Below are 9,846 nucleotides of genomic sequence, written 5' to 3'. Positions count from 1 at the left end.
GACATGGACAAATGTTTATGTGAAGATGTGTATTTCTGCTTCAGGAAACTGATGTAAGGATGAGAATAACTCAAAGGATATAACTTTGTTTTCTGCAAACAGATGAAAGAAGTTTCCCCAGTGAATTACTGAAGCGTGGCTCAGCTCATCACTTGAATTGTCCTTTTTTTCAGTCTGATAAGAGTTTTTGGTTATTTTTAAAAACCACTTTCGGTCGGGAGCAGCAGGGAGGATGAGGGCGGGAGGGCTGCTGTGCACGCGCAGGGCTTTCCTCCGTCTCCAGGTCTACTTGAATTGTCCTTTTTTTCAGTCTGATAAGAGTTTTTGGTTATTTTTAAAAACCACTTTCGGTCAGGAGCCCCAGGGAGGATGAGGGCGGGAGGGCTGCTGTGCACGCGCAGGGCTTTCCTCCGTCTCCAGGTCAGGAGAGCCGCCTCAGCGGCTGCTGCTGCAGAGTCATGTGTCTGGGGACTGAGGAAACCCATCAGGAGCTGAAGACACCAAAACCAATCAATGTCCCAGTTACTATTAGGCCTCATGGCCAGCATCAGCACAACCAGGTTAAGCAACTTTCCACCCTCTTCCCCCTTGCCCCTTCCTATCTCATGTTAATCAACTTTCCACCCCCAACCCCCTTGCCTTTCCAGAAAAACCAGAATTTGTGCAAAACAGATTCTTATGCAAAAACGACCACCCAACGCCCTTCCTCTAAGTCAAACCTTATAAAACCTTTTAGTTTGTACAGGGCAGGAGCTGATCTGATTCAGTCTCTCCTCCACGTTAGTGGAACAAAGCCTCTTGGCTGAAATAGCACCTGGCTCGGGTCTCTCTCTCCCTCTTCTCCATCTTGCTGAACCCAACAGTTACTACCATGGATGCAGAGCTGGAGTTTGCCATCCAGCCAAATACAATTGAAAAACAGATTTTTGATCAGGTGGTTAAGACTATCAGCCTCCAGGAAATGTGGTTCTTTGGGCTCCAGTATGTGGACAATAAAGGATTTCCTACTGGTTGAAACTTGATGAAAATGTGTCAGGAGGTCAGGAAGGAGAATCCTCTCAAGTTCATATTTTGGGCCAAGTTCTACCCCAAGGATGCATGTTAGGAGCTCACCTAGGACCTCACCCAGAAACTTTCCTTCCTCCAAGTGAAGGAGGGAATCCTTAGCAATGAGATTTACTGCCCTCCTGGGACCACAGTGCTCCTGGGGTCCTATGCAGTGCAGGCCAAGTTTGGAGATTATAACAAAGAAATGCACAAGTCTGGGTACCTCAGCTCTGAGCAGTTGATCCCTCAAAGAGTCAGGGACCAGCACAAACTTAGGGACCAGTGGGAGTATGGATCTAATAGATCTGCAACATAACCAGCACCACTTTAGACAAGCCCAAGTACAAAATGGCGCCACCCACCTCCTCCCCTCCCCTCCCCCCTACCCTTTAGGAGAAGCCTCCTGACTTAAACAGAAACCCCTTTTGCTTCCACAAGGATGCAGTTCTCCACCCTGATCCACATTAGCATAATGACCCTCCTTGATGGTATCAGCCAGCTCTTGGCACACTATATAAGCCCTACCACCCCCACACCTGGTGCTGTCCACCATTTTCAGGGCAGCCCTGGGCTGCCTGCCACTCTGAGCACAGCCCAGCAGATTTTCTTTCTTTAATAAAGCTTGAACGGTACCCAGCATCTCGGCTCACTTTCTTTCATTATGGTGCTGAAACCCGGGAAAGGTTTTGGCCGACATTGTGGACAATACCCTGTCCCTTGGGATGATTGGCCCTCAGCTGCCCCTCCTGGACCTGCCAAAACCGGGTGCCTCTGGGACTCTCTACTTTTGCTGTTTCAGACCAGCACATCCAACACTGACCTCAATTCAGGGTGAGTCAGAGGGTCTGTCCTGCCTACTTCTACAGTTCCCCTGACTATTCTCTATGACTTTGGTCTCTATAAAGCCCAGGTGCCTGCCCAAGGGAATGCTTCTTGTGCTCCCCAGCTATTGAAGGATGCTTCATTAGTGGGTCATGGCTTTTCTTTTGAAAAGAAGGTGGACAGCAGAGAGGACACCCTTTGTTGGCACACTTCTTCTACCAGGACTGACTGCCCTTTCTCACCCTCTAAATGGGATCCCCACAGTCCAAACTCCATGCTCTACACCCTTGGGCTGTCTCCTGGCCAATTTCTTGGCCTCTAGGGAGACATTGAACCTAAACATCTCGTTTTCTACTGTACTCTGCGTTCTATGCCTCTGAGCCATCTCCTGGCCAATTTCTTGGCCTCCAGGGAGACATTAAAACTCAAATGCTTCATTACAATGGATCCCAGTGGCCACAAGATGGCACTCAATTTAGACACTCATTGAAGCAGCAAAAGCTGTAGAGATTCCTTGTTCAGGCCTTCTCCTATCTCTGAAAGAGTTCTTCTCTCTGTCAAAACTGTCCTATGTCTCAAATTCTCCTAGCTTGTGCTCAACCTCTCCTTCCAGACTTGGGTCAATCTTCTGATCCCTCAGCCCTCCACATTTCTCTCTCTTCCCCACACCTGGCCTCCAGATGCTTGTCCTCAGCCCAACTCCTCCTCTTCTCCCCCTTTGTCAGGTAAAAACCCCACCTCAGCTCTGGCTTTTTATAACCCTTCTGTGAAGATGCTGGGATGGAAGGAATTGTCTGAGTACATGTACAGGGAGCAGGTCTGGATGGCGGCTCAGGTACATGCTCAAAATAATAGGTGGCCTCTGGGAGCCATTGCTGTTCCTTGCACGGACCCAAATTGGGACTACCAGGCTGGCCACGGGTATCAGGATCTCCAGGATAACATGATTACACACTTGGTTTACAGCCTCCAAAAGTCTACTCACACGTCAGTCAATTATGACAAGCTTAGAGAGATCACACAGAGACCCACTGAAAATCCCACTGAGTTCCTAACCCACCTCTCTGGGGCTTTACATGAATACACATGTATAGACCCAAACTCCGCTGCAGGCATCACCCTCTTACACTCTCATTTCATTACCCAATCAGCCCGTGATATTCAAAAAACTATAAGATTGGGTCAAATATCAGCTCCCGGCTAAGGCCATCCAAGGCTCACATACTCCAAAGCCGGCTGCCTCAGGGACAAGCCACCTGGGAACTGTTTCAAATGCAGTCAACCAGGCCACTCGGCATGGGCCTGTCATAACCTGTCCTCACAGCAAACGGCCAGGTCACTGGGGGATTGACTGTGCCACTTGCCAGAGAGGGAGTGGCCCAGTCCCCAACCTACAGCCTTTGGCTCCACGGCCATCTCTACTGGAGCTTCTCAGCTTTGCCCAGAAGAAGGGACTGATGATGCCCAATGCCCAAGGCCCAAGGCCCCCATGGAGATCACCACACATGAGCCCATGGTAACTCACCTCCTAGCAGGTAAGCCAATCTCTCTTGTCATCAATACAGGGGCCATTTACTCTACCCTTCCTGAGTATGCAGGACCAACAACACCATCCTCTATCACAATAGTAGGGGTCATGGGATCAGAATACCACCCACGGATCACTCAACCCCTTTCCTGCACCTTACATCACACCCAATTCACACATAAATTCTTAATAATGCCTCAATGCCCAGCCCCCTTACTGGGATGGGACATTCTTTTCAAATTCAAAGTTACTCTTACCCTAAACACTTTAACTCCAGCTACAATACTCCTGTTACAGGCTGCACCCAGACCTGGCCCCTGAGGCTTGTTCCTTCCCCTCCCCCTCAGACAAGGTTAATCCCTAGTATGGGATGTTTCTTCTCCCACCATTGCTATGCACCATTCCCCTATCCTTATTAAATTGTGGAACCCCTCTTTGTTCCCTAATGTCCCACAGTACCCCATCACTAACAAACACCTAATAGACTTAAAACCCATCATACCCAAACTCCTTTCTTCTCATCTCTCATGGCTTACCCACTCACTTTTTAATACACCCATCCTTCTGGTTATAAAGCCTAATGGCTCATACCGTTTAGTATGGGACTAATCCTGACATGCACCATTCCCAACAACCCATTTGGACAGCACTACCTCAGGGGTTTCAGGATAGACCCCACTTTCTGGCCAGGCCTTAGCTCAAGACTTATCTGAACTTCCTCCAACCTCTAGCACTTTAATACAGTACATGGATGACCTCCTCCTTTGTGGCCCCTCCTATGAGGATTCACAGGCCCACACTGTTGCTCTCCTTAATTTCCTGGCCTCCAGGGGATATCGAGTGTCCCCCAGCAAGGCCCACATTTCTTCTCCTTCAGTTCAAGAGTCTAATTTCTGAACTCCCTACTCCTACCACAAAGGGTGAAATCCTTTCTTTCCTGGGGCTTGCAGGGTATCTTCGCCTGTGGATTCCTAACTTTGGTGGGACAGCAGAGCCACTTTATGGGGCAGCCAAAGGGGAGCCTGCCATTCCCTTAGATCCCACAAAGCCCATTCATTCTTCCTTCCAGTGATTAAAAGCCACTCTCCTCACAGTCCCAGCTGTATCTCTCTCAAACCTACCTCATCCTTTTATCCTATACATCACCAAAACCCGAAGATTGGCAGTCAGCATTTTGGGACAAAAGGCAGGAGATATTTTCTCCCTGGTTACATGCCTCTCTAAGTAACTAGACACCACAGCTTGTGAATGGGCTCCTGTTTATGGGCCTTGGCAGCAGCTGCCCTTTTAGCCCAAGAAAGCTCTAAACTAACTTTTAAACAACAAACAGTCAAGACCTTCTCAGCTATAAGGACAACTCAATTCTCTCCCTTTCCTGCCTACAACTTATTCACTTTACTTTCATTGAAAACTCCCAGTTCTCCTTTAAACCTTGCTCTCCCTTAAAATCCAGCCACCCTCATCCCATAACACTCATGACACTTAGAACACAATTGCATGGAGGCTTTAGACCTCTTTCTCAGTCCCTTTCCACACATCTCCCTGCATCCCATTGTATGGTTCATAGATGGGAGCGCAACCTCCATGCCCACCCCCAGGCAGGTTATGCTGCAGTACATCTAACACAAGCTATTGAGGCTGCACAACCCCCAAAGTAGGTTGGGGTTATACACTGCAGAGGACACCAAACCTCCAATGACCCCATAGCCCAGGGAAACAAACTGGTGGACCTAACTGCAAAACAGGCTACTCAGTCACCGGGCCCCCAGTTTTCCTCTCCTGCTCAGGTCCTTCTCATGGCCCCTACACCCTTATCCCAATACACACTCCAAGAAATACAGCACCTCCAACAGTTGGGGGCACAGAGAAAGGACAACTGGTATACTCTCTCTGTTCGCTATGTCCTCCCTACTACACAAGCTGAGCGAATCCTTTTAGATTTCCATAATTCAGTTCATATAGGCTATGAACCCCTACTACATTTTCCTCAGCCCTTATATTACTCTCCCCACAAAAGGACATGCTATTTTCTAACCTTAGTAGATTCCTTTTCAGGTTGGATTGAGGCTTTTCCCTGCACTTCAGAGGATGCTACAGCAGTCACGCATGCTCTCACCTCAGAAATCATCCCTCGTTTTGGCCTCCCCACCAGCCACTCACTCGCCTATGGGCTGCCCCCTGCAAAACCACAGGCCTCAGCCCCCTGGAACTTATGTGTGGTCGGCCCTTTGCTCTCACACCTCTCCCTTCCAGCTCATCGCCTTTAGGCCAGTATCTCCGTACTCTTTCACTCATTAGGGATCTTAAGGAATAGGCCAACCTTCTATTACCTCATCCTTTCCCCACCACCCCCTCAGAGTTTAAACTGAGCCTGGGATATTAAAACCCGAATCCCAAAGCCTCTCTCACCGAGCTGGGAAGGGCCTTATACAGCACTTCTCACCACCCCCACGGCAGTAAAGGTACTAAGAAAGGCTCCTTGGTATCACTTATCCTTGATAGAACTAGCACCTGAGACTTTACCCAAAGAATCTGTTAACACCAAGCCAGAGGGGTCCCTCTGCTCACCCCCCAACCTGACATCTCCTCACACTTCATCCATTTTAGGACCCACAAAACTGAAAATCTCCAGGACCTTTGCTCTTCCCCCAATCCCAAAAGAAGGATGGTCTTTCCCCCAGCGATCACCCTCTGACTCTTGCAGACCAGCTTCATGTCCTTCACACAAGAGCTGCTCCAAGACTGGTCCCGACCTGCTGTTGTGGATTTGCCATCATGGGACATGACAAGTATATGCCACCCCCTGTCCCTAACCTTTACTTGCTATAGGATTGGCAGCAGCTGCCCCAAAAGAGTGTAACATTATAGGAAGATTCCTCCTGGCACTCCTTTACCTCTTATCAGTAGGATGCTTCTTAGCAAATTCATTGTGGCAATGTGCCCTTTAAATTCTTTTGGCTCCTTAACCCTTTGCATCCTTCCTGTGTTTTTCCTCCTATCTCAATGCTCCCCTTACTTGGAACATGGAGTTCCAGGTCTGCAGGGACGATGCAGTCCTCAGTGAATCAGACTGGTCCCCAAGAGAGTCATCTGTCTCCCACTTCATGAGAAACTTTTTGTGGCCACCCCCTCCCTGTCGATGCAGCCCGCAATGTTTCCACAAACATCTCTTCACTTTCCTCTCATCTCACCTCAGTGGGGACTGTCAGCGTTGTGCGTGCGGAGCCTGCCCACACTCTGCCTCACTAACACCAAACGCTACCACTCACCCCTGTCCTCATCCGCGCCCCCAAACCGGGATATATTTCCTTTGTAAAACTACGTTATCCTGCTGCCTGCCCCCTAACGCGATTTCTTGCATATTCTTTTGGCTCGTCCCTGACATCACCCTCCAGACAGAGGAGACTGGGACTAACTTCAGCCCCTCCCTCTCGGGAAGTGCCCTCGCTCCCATAGGTCACTAATTGTACCTTCTAATTGGGGCAAGGATCCTTCCTGCAACTGGGACTGACATAGCGGGCCCTGCCACTGCCTCTCAATTCTATCAAAAACTCTCAGAAGAACTAAGTCTAGATGGCATCTGCTCCCTCCAGTGTCAGGTCACCTCACTTGTGACAGTTGCTTTACAGATCCGTTGGGCCCTTTACTTCCTTACAGCCGAAAAGGAGGGCACCTGCCTCCTCCTGGGGAAGGAATGCTCTTGTTACATAAATGAGTCTGGGGTGACCCAGAACAACTTAAGCCATTTCACTGAACCCTTGGACACCCTGGCTTATGCCCCTACTAGTAAAAGGCGAAAGATTTATACGATCTGAAGAGAAACCAGAGTTATTATGCCCCTACTAGGACCCCTAACTGTGTGTGCCTCATCCTGCTCTTTGGTCCCTGTCTCTTTTGGTGTTTCTCTAATTTCTTGCAGGAATGTATGCAGGCTTTCACCAACCAAAAAGTCACTGAATTGTCCCTGCAAGGAGGATATCAGCCCCTCAGAATCAGCGACCCTTACCCGGAGGAATACAGTCTCCCCACACGAAACTAATACCCTGCCACCTAAATCTTTTATTTTTTTCCATATCTTTGCCCATCTCCAGCAGAAAGTAGCCACAGAAGAATGAGACCTCTGCCCTTTCCCCTTTTTTCCTATATGTAAAAGGCAGGAATAACAGATCTGCCACATAGCCAGTGCCACTTTAGACAAGCCCAAGTACAAAATGGCACTGCCCACCTCCTCCCCTCACCTCCCCCCACCCTTTACGAGAAGCCTCCTGACTTAAACAGAAACCCCTTTTGCTTCCACAAGGACGCAGTTTTCCACCCCGATCCACGTTAACATAATGACCCTCCTTGATGGTATCAGCCAGCCCTACCACCCCCACACCTGGTGCTGTCCCCCATTTTCAGGGCAGTCCTGGGCTGCCTGCCACTCTGAGCACAGCCTGGCAGATTTCCTTCTTTAATAAAGCTTGAACGGTACCCAGCATCTCGGCTCACTTTCTTTCAGGATCCAGGTGTGGCACGCCGAGCACCGTGGGATGCTCAGAAACATTGCTCTGCTGGAGCATCTGAAGATTGCTCAGGACCTGGAGATGTATGGAACCTACTATTTCGAGATTAAAAAATAAGAAAGGAACAGACCTTTGGCCTGGAGTTGATGCCCCTGGACTAAATATTTATGAGAAAGATGATAAGTTAACCCCAAAGATTGGCTTCCCTTGGAGAGAAATCAGGAACATCTCTTAGAAACAGTGGAGAAAAGAGAGAAACTGTTGAGAGAGAAAAGAGCAGGTGATGTGCCAGGAGAAGCAGGACTGAGAGCAGAAAACCAAGGCAGAGAAAGAGCTTTCGGCCTGGATTCAGAGAGCCCCACAGCTGGAGGAGCAGGAGCGTGCATGGGAGGGGGTGGCCATGCCAGAGGCCAAGGAGGAGCTGGAGCGACAGGCGGTGGCTCAGATGGAGAGCCGGGAGCAGCTGGCTGTAGAGCTCGCAGAGTACACCGCCAAGGCCGCCCTCCTGGAAGAGGCGAGGTGGCTCAAGGAGGACGCGGTGGGAGAGTGGTGGCATGGGGCCAAATCAACCCTGGACGACCTGGAGAAGACCAAGGAGGAGCCGCACCTGGAGGTGACAGTGCCCCTGCCCCCCCGGGGGGGGTCACAACGACATCATCCACAACGAGAACATGAGGCAAAGCCAGAACAAGTACAAGACATGGCGACAGATCCAGCAGGGCAACACCGAGCAGCGGATCGATGCATTCCAGGCCGTGCAAAGGCCCAGCTGGGACTGAGGCTCTGCTGAGGCCACTGCTGCTGAGGCTCACCTGTTTCTGCAGTAGCTAAATCCAGGAATCCCTCGGCATGTTCCAGGTCCTTCGGGGACAATCGAGGGGATAATTGGGTGGGGGACACAGGGTATAATCACAATTTGTGGTAATGGACATGCTGTCAGTATGGATCTGGCCATCACATCTTAGGAACGAGTGGTGACAATTTGCTTTGTACCACATGAACATTCATAACCAATAAAAACAAAACAAAACATTTTTTTTAAAGTGTAATGTATGGGCTGGCCTGGTGGCGCACTGGAGAGTGCGCCGCTTGAGAGCGTGGTGGCGCTCCTGCCAAGGGTTCGGATCCCATGTGGAGACCGGTTCCCGCTCACTGGTTGAGCGCGGTGCGGGCGCAACACCGAGTGTTGCGATCCCGTTGCCGGTCAGTAAAAAAGACAAAAAGGAAAAAAAAAGTGTAATGTATTACTGTTAATAAAAAAGATATAGCTAAGCAATTAAAAAGAGAGAGAGAGAGAGCAGTTACCCCAGTAGAAATATTCTGGGCTGGGAACCAGAGGAAACCTCCCTGGTTTATTTTTCCCAACTGTGCCGTGGTGCCAAACAGGACTGATTTTTATGATGATTATTGAATCACTTCCTGTTTTATGCTTGGAGCAGCACTGATTGCCTTTAAAGTCTCAGTAACAAACTTCATGCTGGCCTGTGTGATACAAGATTCAGCGCCATTAAAGAAAACCACACCATGAAAAAAACAAAAACAAAAAAACCAGCACTTTTACTGAGGTGCGCCTCATGTGCACTAAACTACATACGTCGTAAGTGTACAATTCAATGAATTTTTATATATGTTCCCACCTGCATACCATCAACAGGATCAAGATACAGAATTTTTCCAGATTCTAGAAAGTTCTCTCCTGCCTCTTCCCACCTCTTCTCTGCCCCTGCCCCTCTGCCGGGTTACCACTCCTCTACCTCCATCACTTGTCAGTGAGTCTTGCCTGTTTGGGGACTTTATACAAATGTAATCATGGACCAGTCGTCTTTTTTTCTGGCCTGCTTTGCTCAGCGTTGCGTCTGTGAGGCTCAGCCACACAGTGTGTGGTTGTAGTTCAGTCACTTTCATCGTTGTCAGTGCTCCGTCCTATGAATATACCGTAATTTA

General features: G+C 49.3%; 1 pseudogene; it reads left to right on the top strand.

The window, feature by feature from the left end:
- The first annotated feature begins 344 nt into the window (after window positions 1-344).
- LOC103595737 lies at window positions 345-8,692 on the top strand (annotated as a pseudogene).
- Window positions 8,693-9,846: the final 1,154 nt, after the last annotated feature.

This window comes from Galeopterus variegatus, unplaced genomic scaffold, assembly GCF_000696425.1.
Source record: "Galeopterus variegatus unplaced genomic scaffold, G_variegatus-3.0.2 Scaffold1829, whole genome shotgun sequence".
NCBI lineage: Eukaryota > Metazoa > Chordata > Mammalia > Dermoptera > Cynocephalidae > Galeopterus > Galeopterus variegatus.
Note: the sequence above shows the minus strand (reverse complement) of the source record. Positions and strands in the feature narration are given on the sequence as shown.